Source organism: Papio anubis, chromosome 7 (genome assembly GCF_008728515.1).
Source record: "Papio anubis isolate 15944 chromosome 7, Panubis1.0, whole genome shotgun sequence".
NCBI classification, from domain to species: domain Eukaryota; kingdom Metazoa; phylum Chordata; class Mammalia; order Primates; family Cercopithecidae; genus Papio; species Papio anubis.
The window spans coordinates 160029508-160043623 of record NC_044982.1 but is presented as its reverse complement, the minus strand read 5'-3'; the positions used below and the strand labels follow the sequence as shown (position 1 = coordinate 160043623).

Sequence of the window (14116 nt, the reverse complement as noted above, 5' to 3'; positions counted from 1 at the left end):
TGCCTGGAGGCTGTGGGGTGGAAAAGGAGTCAGCACTCTTTACAGTCCCTTGCCCACAAGGATGCGATCATCTATAATATGGTTTGGATGTTCTTTACAATCTCATGTTGAAATGTGATTCCCAATGTAGTAGGTGGGGCCAGGTGGGAAGTGATGGCATCATGGGGGCAAATCCCTTATGAACGGTTTAATACCATCCTCCTGGTGATAACTGAGTTATTGCTTAGTTAGTTCATGCACAATCTGGTTGTTTAAAAGAGTCTGAGGGGACCTGCCTCTTCTCTCTCTCTTGCTCCCGCTCTTGCCATGTGATGCGCCTGCTCCCTTTTCCCTTCTGCCACAAATGGAAGCTTCCTGAGGCCCTCATCAGAATCAGATGCTGGCATCACTCTTCCTGTACGTCCTGCAGAACTGTGAGCCAGTTAAACCTCTTCTCTTTATAAATGACCCAGCCATTAGGCATTCCTCTGTAGGAACACAAACAGACTGACACAATCCACTTGGGAAAGAGAATGTCACCCTGCAGCTAGTGGTGAATATGATGATATTACATATTGCTACGGTTGACTGGGGACCAGGATAATAGTTGGTGAGCTAATTATTTGGCACAGGTGATAAGAGTATGAAGATTCGGTGCAGGAGGAAAGACTCATTTGAGCTGGAAAACCCTGAGAAAATTGGCAAGAGCGGGAACAGCTTCACGTAGGCTCCCACAGCTGGTCAGCTCTGCTGACACCATCTTGAAATTCTTACTAGTTTTGGAACAAAGATCCTCATATTTTTATTTTGCACTGGACTCCCCAGATTAAGACCCCTCCTCTCCAGGAAGGAAACGCTTGTATGGGTCATGTCTGATTTAGAAATCATAATTGCTACCACTTACTGTGCATTTGCAAGTACCAGGAAGGATCTTAGGTGCTAAGACCTTATCTCCTCTAACCCACACAAAGGAGAGGAAAACCGAGTTTCAGACAGGTCACCTGAACTCACCCAGTTGGTGGGGCAGGCAAGATTCAAACCCAAGCTCTTTTCTTTTATTTCTGATTCATTCTTTCCAGATTTTTATATCAGTTATTTACATTCATGGTTCATACTTTGAAATGATTCTTAATTAATTAATTAACTTTTTGAGGCAGGGTCTCACTCTGTGGCCCAGGCTAGAGTACAATGGTGCAATCTCATGGCTCATTGCAGCCTCAACCTCCTCGGCTCAAGCAATCTTCCTGCCTCAGCTCTCCAAGTAGCTAGGACTACGGGCATGCGCCATCACACCCAGCTGATTTTTACTTTTTGTGTATAGAGACTGTGGTCTCACTACGTTTCTCAGGCTGGTCTCGAACTGCTGGCCTCAAGCGATCCTCTCACCTCAGTTTCCCTAAGGGCTGGGATTACAGTTGTGAGCGATCAGCCCAGCCTTGAAATGATTGTAAGATGTTTGAGAGGAATAAACCAGCTCACCCCTGTGAATGGTTTAGTTCAGCGGTTCCTAAACATTTTCAGTTCACAGCACCCTAATGTCTTAGTAATCTTATTCACAGGGCCCTGAGGCCACAAGAAATACCTCATAATTCTGTTTATGACCTTGTTGGGTCCAACTACCTTAATAAGTATTTATGTCCTAACAACTTAGTAGCTGGGTAAAAAATAATATGTACAAATTGAAAGAAAATAAATCATATTTTATTGTATTATTAAATAACCACAATACTTACTAATGGTATGTAGGTGCATCAGTTGGGCACTAGCAATATATAAAACCTTGGAATCAGATAGGACATATCACTTTTTCCCCCACAGCTATCACAGCAGTCACCAAAAACCAAGCTTTGCAAAGATATGGCGTCATGGAAGGAAATTTAGCAACCTAATGTTAAAACCGACTTACCTGGAGCTAGCAGTTCCTGAGGTGTTTGACAGGCATCATTGTGTTTTCCTCAAGTACTTAAAAATATCCAGGCACTTCTGCGAGTCCCTTGAGGTGCCTGCCCCTCTGTCTGTTTATGCAGAGCAGTGTCCCCTTGCTGGTGGACAGGTTCAGGCAGTGCTTTTTCCTCTGCGTGATGATATTAGATATGCAGAAAGTCATGGATAGGAAGAGCCAAGGAAAAAAGGGGGAATAAAAATAGAATGAACAAAAAAAGGAGCTCAAGAAATGTATTTTTAATGCAGTACCCCAAAAATAAGCTCATATTTCACTATGTATTTGACAGCAGAATACAATTACAACTGACATCAATTATGTTCTCTATTAGACTTTTCTCTACCTTATACATTTAAGTGTAATCCCAAATGGGGAGAGAACCACTGCTTTTTAATATAGGTGCTTTCTCAATTTGAAAACTAGAATGGAAGTCATGTTCAGAAGTGTAAAGAATTCTAAGAATGAGGTGGGGGTTAAACGATTGTTAGCAACCAAGAGGTTCCATTATTTTTTCCTTCAAGCATGTTGGTATGTGGAAAACGGAAAGCATATGAAACCACTCACTTAAGTGAGTTAAACCCAACATATTAGAGCAATTATTAGTCCTCTTTCATCTTTCTAATAGCAACAAGACACAAAGCAATTGTTGGTTATAATTTATAATCAGTAGCATGTCATTAGTGGGCTATTAATTGATTGTATTACCAGTGCTTGCGTAGATGGGTTCTGTTGTTGTTGTTTGAGTTTCATGTTAATTCAGTAGGAGTGGTAACTTGGTTTTTGGTGAGGACAGAAAGATTTTACATCTCATTTCACTGATTCTGTTTTCTTCTGAACATTGGACTTCTATGTGCTTATTTAAAAAACTATGTGGCTACTGCCATCTGTTGGATGGAATGTGAGTCCTGCTCAGACACGTGGCCCTTTAAAGCCCAGTGTCTGTCCCTTCTAACTTCACCACGTGTCTCCTCAAGGTAAAGCTCTGCTTTTGATCTACCTGCATGCATCCCAGCTTCCAGCCCCAGAACTGAGTTCATTTTGGGAACGTTTTCTGTGGTGGTGGGGCACTTTCTCTTCAGACATGTAAATGCTTTTTACTGAAGAGTGTGAAGTTGTTTAGCTTTCCAGTAAGACTTACAGCGTAAGGAGGCATGTCGAGGCGGGGACGGATGTGGCTGGGAGCATGTTTAGGAACAAGTATATTTTTAGCATGAGGTATAGAATCTACATTGGACTAACAGGCAGAGGAATCAAAGTTCAGCTGTAAATTGTGGTGCATATTGAGGCCAGTGATTTTATGTCTCTGAGCTGGCATTTCCTCAGCTGTAAGACAAGAGGACAGGGCTAGGACTGAGAAAATCTTATGAGCTCAAGACCCACGCGGCTCCATCTCTCCAAGAAGTCATATTCAAAGAACAGCAGACCTAACAGCAAATACGAATTTAAGAAGAAACGCCAGTCTGATTTAACTGAAAAGCACAGAGAAGAACCAATCTACAGATCATGGGAAACCCATTTGACCTGACTCCCTTTTCCCCCACTGCTTGGTTCTTATTTTTCTACTTTTCTTGAGCTGTGATTGTCAGCATCCTCCCTCCTCACCCCTCCTACTCTTTCTCTGCGGAGGGACTGCTTTCTCTCTCCACTCCTGTTCAGCTTTTTTCTTAGTCCTCCCCTCCTCCTCTAGCCCTCAGTCTCAGCTTTCTCTGTCCTTTGGCTGATTCTGCATCACAAAATTCCAAGAACCAGTCTTGGAGAAACTACCTGTTCTCTGAGATGGGAAACAGGTGAAGAAGCTGAACCAGGCAGAACACACTTTGTATTGGTCCAGGAGAAACACACACACACACACACACACACAGAGCCAAGCCCTTCTGACAGCAAGAGCCTTCAACGCTGTGACTGATACGACTACAATGCCTATAGCTGAATTCACTGGTTAGGGGGTGCACGATGGAATTTTGTCCCTTGAATTGGGGATGTTTAAAGATCCAGGCTATTTCACTCCTTCCTCTTGCCTTGCTAAAGAATGACCGGGGTCATTATTGAACTCAGTTCTCATTTGCTTTCTTAAAATTTGATGTCTGCAAAACCTGGAGTTTATTTACTTCTCCCTTTCCTCCTTTCTTCATTTAGTCCATCATGCCATTTGTTAATACCAGATTAGAGAAGGGGAGCATGTCAAGGAATTCCTCTGTGATTTCTTCTCTGAGGGTGAAGTCTTGGTTGAGTCTTCAGCGGACATGGTCAGGATGGATCCTGGGAGCGGGGCTGGGGCTCTGCGGTGTGTGTGTTCTCCAGGGCAGTTATCCTGCTGGGGCTGGGCCAGCCCTCCTGCCCCAGCAGCCCCCATCTCTCTCTGCCCCACCCTGTCTCCTAGGTGAGGTGTGCCGGGATTGCTGTGTGGCGAGGGAGTACAGCCAGCCTGCCTGGGCTCAAACCTTCAAGGAAATGAAAAATAATTTCTCCTTACTAGAGGTTAGAGGAACCTCCCCAGGCTCGTCTGCTGCTAGTTCTGTCAGTGGAGAGGCAGTTGAGAAGGCCCCAGGAGGCTGGGAGGAAAGGAAGTGTGCCCAGGCCCACCTAGGGGGAGGTCTACAGGAGAAAGGCCCTCTTTGTCATTGCTGCAGGGTAACAGTGAGTTTTGCAGTTGGTGATAATGATTCATTTCCTCAGTTGAGGTTTGGGAGGATTATAGCTGGAATTTGAAAAGTCGTTTCTATATCTGGCAACGAAGGAACTCTGAGTGATCACCATGTACTGTTTGGTGTTTTGCCATCATTGGTAATATCACTGTGGTAGGCAGCTCGGGCTGCTGTAACAGAACACTGTAGACTGGGGGGCTCACAAACAGCAGACATCCACTTCCCACAGTTCTGGAGGCTGGAAGGCCACGCCTGGGGGCCAGCTGGCTTGGGTTCCGGTGAGGACCCTCTTCCCGCTGCAGGTGGTTGCCTTCTCATTGCATCCTCACGAGGCAGAAAGACAGTCAGAGAGCTCTCTGAGTCTCTGTCACAGGAGCACTCATCCCATTCGTGAGATCTGCACCCTGATGACTTAATCACCTCCCCAAAGGCCCACCTTCTAAAACCATCACATGGCGGATTAGGATTTGAACATATGAATTTCGTGGGAATGCATTCAGTCAATAGCCATCACCAACAACACTGAAATGTAAATTGGAGGTGTCATATGAAAAAAGAAATGATCTAAATGAAGTTCCATGCTGTCATAATGGAGTTCTGCAGCCACCAATGTATGTCCTCTGGTTGAGTGTACAGGCGGTGTATGTATATGTGTAAGTGTATATATATCTTGTGATTGTTCTGAGCATTCATGATTTAAAGTACCTAATCAGCAATGAGCAGTGTTCACACTCCCGGCTGAGTAGAGCTAGCGTGTGTCTCTAAACACTGGCTGGTTGTGGAGGCAGAATGTTATCAGGATGCCCTGATAGATCAACAATGTCCTCTCCTGCTTTGCTTCAGGAAGGGGTGAACATTTGTTTACGGGTCTGACAGCATAAAAAGTGAACCTGCCAAGAATGGAGTCCAAGCACTCAAAGTCACTTCGCCTTCACTGGTGCTGAAGGATCCCCGTGGCTCATGGTCCACAGGCCAGAGAACTTATTGCTAGTGCAAATGCTGACCCAGTTCCTTCCACTGCGATGGACAGCTCCAGTTCCTAACTCAGCCCAGAGGAGCACAGCTCTTTTGTTTCTAGTATCTTCTAGTATAGAGGAGCTGTTGTTGAGGATAGGTCCGTGGAGGTGATCACCTCCCTTAGCTCCTGCACAGTAAGTGGATGCTGAGGCAGTCTTGAACACCAGAGCATAAGGCACTGGGATGTGTCCCCAGGGCTGTGCTGCCCTTGAGTGCCTTCCTGGTCTGTAAAGTTGCATGGTGGGTAGGAAGAGACAGAGGTCTGGCGCCTGGCAGCACACCGTGACTGGGTGGACCTGACTCTCCTGGCACCTTGGGGGTGCAGAGCCACCACTTCATTCTCACGGAGCTACACTATTATGGGGTATCTTTGAAGGACATAGGAGACAATCTGAAGCATTCAGGAACCCCAATGCCTTGAAAACACTATCATGGGATGAATTATAATGTAACATACTAATAATATTTAAAAGGCAAAAGGAGGTAAGGTTTTAAGAGATTCACTATGAACTTTGACTTCAAGTCTATGGAATCCTGTTTTAGCTCATACCTCATTGTAGATTTTTTTAAAACTGCAGTTCATTATGGTTTTTTCTATTAAAATTGCCTATAAGTTGACTGTGAGTTTATCAGAAGTCCGTCTTTTCCCATTTTGACAAGGTCTAGTGACAACTGGTAAGAACGTAGAAGTATAGTCAGCACCAGCTACTTTCAACTAACTACAGGTGGGATAACTCTGCATTGCTGTTGGTTGATACAGAAGCTGAGACATGAGTGATATTCACTGCATAACTGGCAATGCTGGCACTAATGGGACCCTTCCCACAGGTCATGCCCTCTGTTGAGTGCACTGTGTAGAGGATCACATTTATTCCCTAGTACAACTCATGGCACAGGGATTATCATCCTTATATTTAGGGAGGAAATTGAGACTCAAGAGAGGCTCAGGTAGCAGAACCAGGCTTGGATCCAGAGACTCTGACCCCAAAGCCGTGACTTATGGTGGGGAACTCTGCTTCTTCCCAGAGGTTCTAGTGAGCAGCCTGGGGTGTGATTTCCTCCTATGGCGACTGAGAGCTTCTACTTTATGGCATCAAATCAGGGAGGGACTCCAGCTTGATCTGGCAGCTGCAGCTGTAGACATTATCCCTGCCCTTGTGAAACATAAAGACTTGTTAGTCTAATGGTAGAGATACGACATTAGTGTAACGTAATAGATACTTACTAATCAGTTGCTGTTACTCCAAACACAACATTGCTTTATTATACTCTATGTAGTCGCTTTTTCTGTATGTCTATAAATCAAATACATTTTCCTGCATCCTGAGAGGTAACAGCCTAGATAAATACTTTATTTATTTAAAATCTGTCCACTTGTTCATCCGTCCAACACATATTTGGTGATTTTGATTAAATTCCAGGTGCCTTTGCTAAGAATGGAAGGACATACAAAGATGTGAAAATCCAGGCACAGCCTCTTCCTGCAAGGTGGCTCAGTCTAGCAGGGGGAGACCCTCTGTGTAAAGAACTCTGACGTAAGTGCGGTGGAAGCGTAAGGGTTTAGCAGAGAATGTGCTCTCACTGCGGGGCGGTCACAGAAGTATTGATGAGTGAGCAGGACTTGGAAAGGGCAGATGGGTTGGTAGAAAGGACACTGCAGATGAGCAAAGGGACACTCCTGGGGAGTCTTGAGTGTGTGGGGGGGGACTTAGGGATGTTCGTGGAGGGGAAGAGCTGGGCAAGGCTGAAGAGTAGGGCAGGGCAGGGCATGGAGGGCTCGGCCCCTGGCTTGGCAGCTGGGACTGAATTCAGTAGGCAGTGGGGTCATTGAAGCTTTGAGAGCTGGGGAAAGCTATGACATGGGTTTGGTGGGAAACGCATGTTACTTAAAGTCAGGCAGATCCCGGTTGGAGTCCTGGCTCCAACTTTTCAGCTGTGTCTGCTTGGTCTGTTGCTCTCAGCCTGAGTTCCCACGTCAGTCACCTGAAGGAAACGGGCCTGCTTTGCGGTCTCGTTTAGAGGTCTTGTCAATCGTATGTGTAGAGTGTGCCCATGGGGCCTGGCCAGGGAGTCCTCCGAGGCACCTGAGGCTGAACCAGGGGTGGCCGTAGAAATGATATGAAAAGAGGGACAGCTCTCAGAGACAAGGAAGAATGACTAGAACTCGGAACCTGACAGGAGGTGTCCTTGTCCGGTGAGGGGGCTGCAGAGTGAGATGTGACCATTCTGGGCTGCCTTCCCCGCAGTTCCCGGACCAGGCATGTAGTCGCTGTGGGGTCCTGAGCCTGGGACAGCCCTTCTTTGGAGTCAGGCTTTTCTTTGGGCTATTCCTTTCAAGCGACAGCAGAACCTAGTAGTCTCTGTTTTCATACAAGGTTCTGACACCTGATGCCAGATTTACAACCTGAGGTGGCCAAAGATTTTTGGCTTTTCCTGGGGCTTAAATCAATGGTGTTGCTTGGCTTTCTCCCATGCAGCCAGGTTGGCCAACAAAACCACCCATTGTTCTGCCTTGAATGGAAGGCATGCTGCTGCGTGGCTCTTGATATTTACCTTATCCCGGAGCTGAGCTTCGTCTCTGTGGCGTGCAGGTGGAGCGGGCCCGGGAAAGACAGTCCTCTGACACGCTTTCCACGTTTGGATGGCAGCCCCAGCTTCAGCTTCAAACACTGTTATCCCTGATGGCATTGTTTACAAACATGCTGGAAAAACAGAATTAGGGAACAAAATTATCTCCTGATTGCTGAACTGTGATGAGATTGACGCTTTTAAGCACTTCCCCTAGGGAAGCCAGGCAGGAATCTTCCAAGGGGAAAATGTATCATACGGGAAGACTATTAAAAGTTAAAACTGGGCTAATGAAACCGATACAGGGAGAATCGTTTTAATCATCAATGCACTGTCTTAATTAAATTGCATGATTCCCCAGAATAACACATCCATCATCATTGAGTATGTGGACATGACCTGATTCTGGGGTCTCACAAGGGGCCTTTGGGTGTCTCTGAGAGGACAGTGATGAAAGACTCAATGAAATTCGTGCTTCTGAACCCTGAATCCACTTCAAGGTGCCGTGTCAGTGCTGTGCGTGTTCACCAGCAGATGTCACTGTTTACATATAAAATGCAAACAGCCCCCAAAGTTGTTTTTTTTGTTGTTGTTTTTTTTTTACCCACCTTTATTCTAAAGCAAGACAAGCTTGTCCATGTTTTTTTCATAAAGCCTTATTTATCATGTGGTCATTTTTGTTCTGGGAAATAATGATACTGTTTATCTCTTTAAATAGCTATACATGTAAAGGGAACTGGTTTATGAGAGACACTCATTTCACATACTAAGCTATCTAATCACATCTCACTTAAAAGATAATTGTTGAATACTTACAATTTGCCCGAAACCAGCTTTCCATGACGAAAGGTGTCCAAAAACAGCTAAAGAGCTGTGCTTCTTTAGGTGTCTTAAAACCTCTTTTGAGAGATGACAAATAATAAAGCAGCTTAGAATGTTGGAAGTTAAGTTCTAAAACTAAAAATGAGTGTCATATTGTTTCAGGGAGATAAAGGCCTGTGGGGACTGGAGCAGATGGAAGGCTTTAGAGAAGGAAGCCCCGAGATAACGAGGGTGAATTCATCTGGTTGGGAGCGGAAAGGTACTGTGGGTTTTGGGGGTTTTTTTTGTTTTGCTTTTTATGTTTTCGGGTTCTTTTGCTGAGAGAATAAAGGGCAATTATGTTTGGAGGATCTATTTGATGGACTCATGAAAAGCAAAATGGAGGGGGCTGATGTTATTACAAAATCCAGCTGTGAGAACAGGAACTCCTGCACTGGTAACTAGAAATAAATTCAGATTGGGAGGCATAAGGAAGGAAGACAAGACCGCCGTGCCAGCTTATTGACAGGTATAGTCACTATGTCTTTTTGTCTTCTCAGTCCAAAATCAAGATACCAGCATTGACACATGGTCAGCCACTAAAACAGAAGGTTTGAAAGCAGGGCTGGGGTAACAATGGTGCTGCCACTGAGGGAAATGGAAAACCTGGGCAGGAAGGTTGGCTTGCACAGAAAGATGTTTCTAGTCTGATCCATATTGTTGAAGCTGATTGTGGGCCACGGCATGATTGGCAAGGCTGGAAGCTATTCAGGAGCCACTGACCTAGAAGTGGAAACGACGATAGGGAGGCGAGAGAGAAGGGCCAGGGTGTAGCCGTCACGGTTTGTGTCTTAAGAAGCCAGCTCATTTTATTAAATTGCATACATCAGTCAGTAACATCCAGGAAAGAAGAGAACTGGAAACCTCCGCCTGGTGTGGTGTACTCTTAAGCATGCAAGTTTCCGCTGACTCTGCACCCTCTCTGCCTTCACAACGTGGGAATTCGTGACCGGACCCTTCAGCCTGCACGCCTCCACCTATCCTAGGGTTTCATCATCGTTACTCGGGACTCTCAGACATCTGTCCATCAATCAATCAGCTGCCCATCATACTTGCTCACCCCTTCCAGTCTCTGGGAAAGCAACCTGTTATCCAACGTGGAAGGTCTTGTTCTTGATAAGGTTCACTTTTCGAATTCTATGAGGGAGGGAGGGAAACGTGGCTGGAAGTTCAAAGCAGCCACAGCCATTTCCAAAACACATTCTCCTTCATTTTCCACTGACTCACTGTCGGATCTTGACGACACTCCTAACTAGAGCTGTGCCTTAGTTTGCTCAACTGTAGAATGGAAAAAAATGACCCATTCTATATTCAGATTGTGTGTCTGTCTGATGCATGTCAAGCCCAGTGGGGGCACACCCTTAGTAATGAGACATGTTAGCACCAATTATGTGCTTTTCACATTGGGCAGGTGTCAGGAGAGGCCTGGGGTCATAGGACCAGACTGCAAACAACACAATCCCAGAATAAATCCTACTAATTTGGCATAATTGATGAAAATGAAGATCAGATATTCGACCAGAGATGAGAAATTCATGGGCATGAATGCTGCAGCTCTGATTACTTTGCATATGAATGTGTGGTAAGAGGCAACATTTCTTTTGTTTAAAACCCTGTGCACTTAATTCACATTCAGAGAAAGGTTGTGGAATCATTCAGGCTCGTTGCAAACAAGGAACCAGGATGCCAACAAGGCCAATGTTGTTGTGAGAATGTTGAGCTATTAATCATAAAATAGCAAAACAGGGTGATTTTATTTATAGCAAACTGTCGCTATGCAGATAATAAAGACCCCTTTCAGAGCTTGCATTTATATATATATATTTCTTTTTTTCCCCCCCCCACAGAAAAGTGCAGGCTTGTGCAATGATTTTTCAGATGAAATGAAAGCAGGATGAGGATGTCAGCCCTGAGTACTTGTGACTTTTAGACCAAAGTCCTTGGCATCAGCCAGCATTGCAGGTTGGAGCAGGTGAGGTTCAGCAACCCTGTGAAGGGAGGCTAGGTTACTACTGGCGCCCTTTAAAAGCAGACTGAGTGCATAAACTCTCACTAGACTGGAAGTGAGTGAGCAGCCCCGGGAAAGCCCAGATGAGCTATTGTGCCTTCCTCGGCTTCCCCACCTTCTGTTGTGCTAGGAAGGGCTGGGGAGCCTGTCTGTGGCAGTCGGACATCCCTTCCCTGGCCCCTCTAGAGATGGATGCTACCTCCTTTTAGGAAGTGTGTGGGAGGGGGCCAATTTGCAAAGGTTCGCTTGTGCTCAGTCCCTGCTAGGATGATCAAGCTCTTTTCAAAACTCAGGGGTTGGGCTTTTGCGGTTTCTGCATAGAACAGGCACTTAAATATCTGTGGAATTCATGAACGCCTTCATGCATGCATTTGGTCCTGTATTCTGGTCCAAATAGAAGATACAGTAGGTAGACAAATACCACCTCCTACGGTAGGTAGACAAATACCACCTCCCCCCACAAAGACGTTTCTGTCCCAATCCCTGGAACCTGTGCATGCTACTTGATTTGGAAAAAGGGTCTTCACAGATGTGATTAAGTCAAGGGTCTTGAGATGGGGAGATCATGCTGCATTATCTGGTAGACCCTAAAGGCAATCGCATGTATCCCTATAAGAAAGAAACAGATATTTAACTACCTACAGAAGAGAAGGTGATGTAAAGGTAGAGGCAGAGTGCTACAGACTGAATGTTTGTGCCCCCCTACCCCCCCCAACACACACAAGTTCATATATTGAAACCTAACCCTGATGTGATGGTTTTAGGAGGTGGGGCTTTTGGGAAGTGGGAAGTGATTCGGTTATGAGGGCAGGGTCCTCATGAATGGGACGAGTGCCTTTTTCAAGAGGCCCCAGAGAGCTCCCTTGCCCCTTCCACCGTGTGAGGATGACCATCTACGAACCAGGAAACAGGCCCTCACCAGAGACTGAATCTACTGGCATTTTTGAGCTAAGATTTCCCAGCCTCCAGAACTGTGAGAAATAAATTTCTGTTGTTTATTAGCTACTCAGTCTGTGGTATTTTCTTACAGCAGCCCAAACGCACTAAGACACAGAGATTTGCAAAGGTTCAGCCTTTGCAAATCGTGGTGCAGCCAAGAGCCACAATTGCCAAAGCTGCCAGCCGCTGGAAGAGCCAAGGCCTGGATTCTCCCCTCTGGAGGGAGTATGGCCCGTGGACACCTTGGTTTCAGCCCAGCGAAGTTGATTGTATACTTCTGGCCTCCAGAACTTTGAAGAATAGATTTTGGTGTTGTGAGGCACCAATGTGTGGTAGTTTGTAGAGCAACCACAGGAAACAAATACAGAAAACAACCATCTCCTCCTGAACCAAACTCCGAATAACCAAATTCCACTTTGAACTAACCAAATTCAAATTTCAGAATAAGGAGCAGAAGACATTTTTGTCCCACACAGGTATTACTGGGGCAATGTTATGAAGGTGGTGGGAATTTTTTAAAATAGTTTTTAAAATTATGAAAGTACGAGACCATCCTGGCTAACACAGTGAAACCCCGTCTTACTAAAAAATACAAAAAACTAGCCAGGCGAGGTGGCGGGCGCCTGTAGTCCCAGCTACTCGGGAGGCTGAGCCAGGAGAATGGCGTGAACAAGGGAGGCGGAGCTTGCAGTGAGCCGAGATCGCACCACTGCACTCCAGCCTGGGCGACAGAGCGAGACTCCGTCTCAAAAAACAAAAAAAAAATTATGAAAGTAAAACACAGTCATGGCAGAACAAAGAAGCCAAAGAGTATATGGCAAAGTCTAAAATTCAGTGCACCCTCCACTCCTGATTCCCAAAGGTCAGTCCTCTGTTTCTGTGTACTCTTCTTTCAATTATGATGAATACAAATATACTTATAGCTCCTTATTTTTATACAAACTGAATCATTTATTCACACCACACAGTTCATGTTTTGTTCAATTAAAAGTGTATTTTGGGAGATCTTTCTATATTTGTATATAGGTAATTCCTCATTATTTTTCAACAATTGTATGGACATATCATAATTTAATCAGTCTAAACTGATTGCTTATCAAGGAAAATGAGATATGCTTTTCCTTTGACAAGGACACTATGCCTTTAAACTGCACTTATAAGATGATAAAATACTTTTATTTCCCTAAGTCACGGCAAACTACTGTCATTGCTCTTAAAAGGCAGCATGATTCATGAGGAGGTTTGGGTTCTGCCCAGGAACCCTAAGACAGTGGGAGAAGTCTGGGATCTTCTCAGTGGTAATATTCATCTGTGTCAAATGCAAACTATTGGGCACAGCCCAGGACCAGAGAAGGCTCTGAAACACACTGGCTGAATGAAGAAATCAAACAACACACTGCTATTGTGTTTATCTGGGCCCTTACTCGAGGTCTCAGTGCTAGTAAGTGGCTGATCCAGGACGTTGACCCTGGCCAGGTGACACCCAAGACCGTCCACACTCTTAGCTAATCAAGGCAAATACTTTGGCTATCCATGGCTGCATTGCAAGCTACTCCCAAACTCAGCAGCTTAATACAACAGCAATCATTTATTTGCTCATGATTCTGCCATTTGGGCAGTGCTTGGTGAAAACCACTCATCTTCACTCCAGCTAGTATCTGCCTGCACTGGAATGTCCAAGAAGGATCATTTTACTCACGAACCTGGTTTCTGCTGGGTGGCTGGTACACAGGGGCTGATCCGGCATTTCAGTCTCCATGTGGCCTCCCTGTGAGACCAACATGGGCTTTCTTACAGGATGGTGGTCTTAGGTATTGGCCTTCTTACATAGCAACTGACTTCTCCCGGAGCATACAAGCAGAAGCTGCATTATTTCTTACTTTCCAAACCTGGAAATTTAAGGACATCACTTCTGCTGCCTTGATTGGTGAAAGCAATCACAAGGTCAGGTCCGATTCAAGGGGAGAGGAAACAAACACCTCTGCCTCTTGTGGAGGGAGGGTCGAGGCCATTGCGAACGAGCCTGGGGGATGGGAGATATCGTTGTGGAAATCTTTGGAAACACACTCCACTACCGACAATTAAACATGCACATTAGAAAGCGATTGTAGGAGAAGAAAGAAGAGTCGCCAAGGGGATGGAGTTTGTAAGACTGAC

At 45.3% G+C, this 14116-nt stretch overlaps 1 long non-coding RNA gene across 1 annotated transcript; it reads left to right on the top strand.

Annotated features, from left to right (window-relative positions):
• Nucleotides 1-1976: 1976 nt before the first annotated feature.
• Nucleotides 1977-12021, top strand: LOC108583942. The gene is made up of 3 exons (XR_001898770.3): nucleotides 1977-7118; nucleotides 9136-10594; nucleotides 10860-12021. It is a non-coding gene; the product is annotated as an uncharacterized LOC108583942 (long non-coding RNA).
• Nucleotides 12022-14116: the final 2095 nt, after the last annotated feature.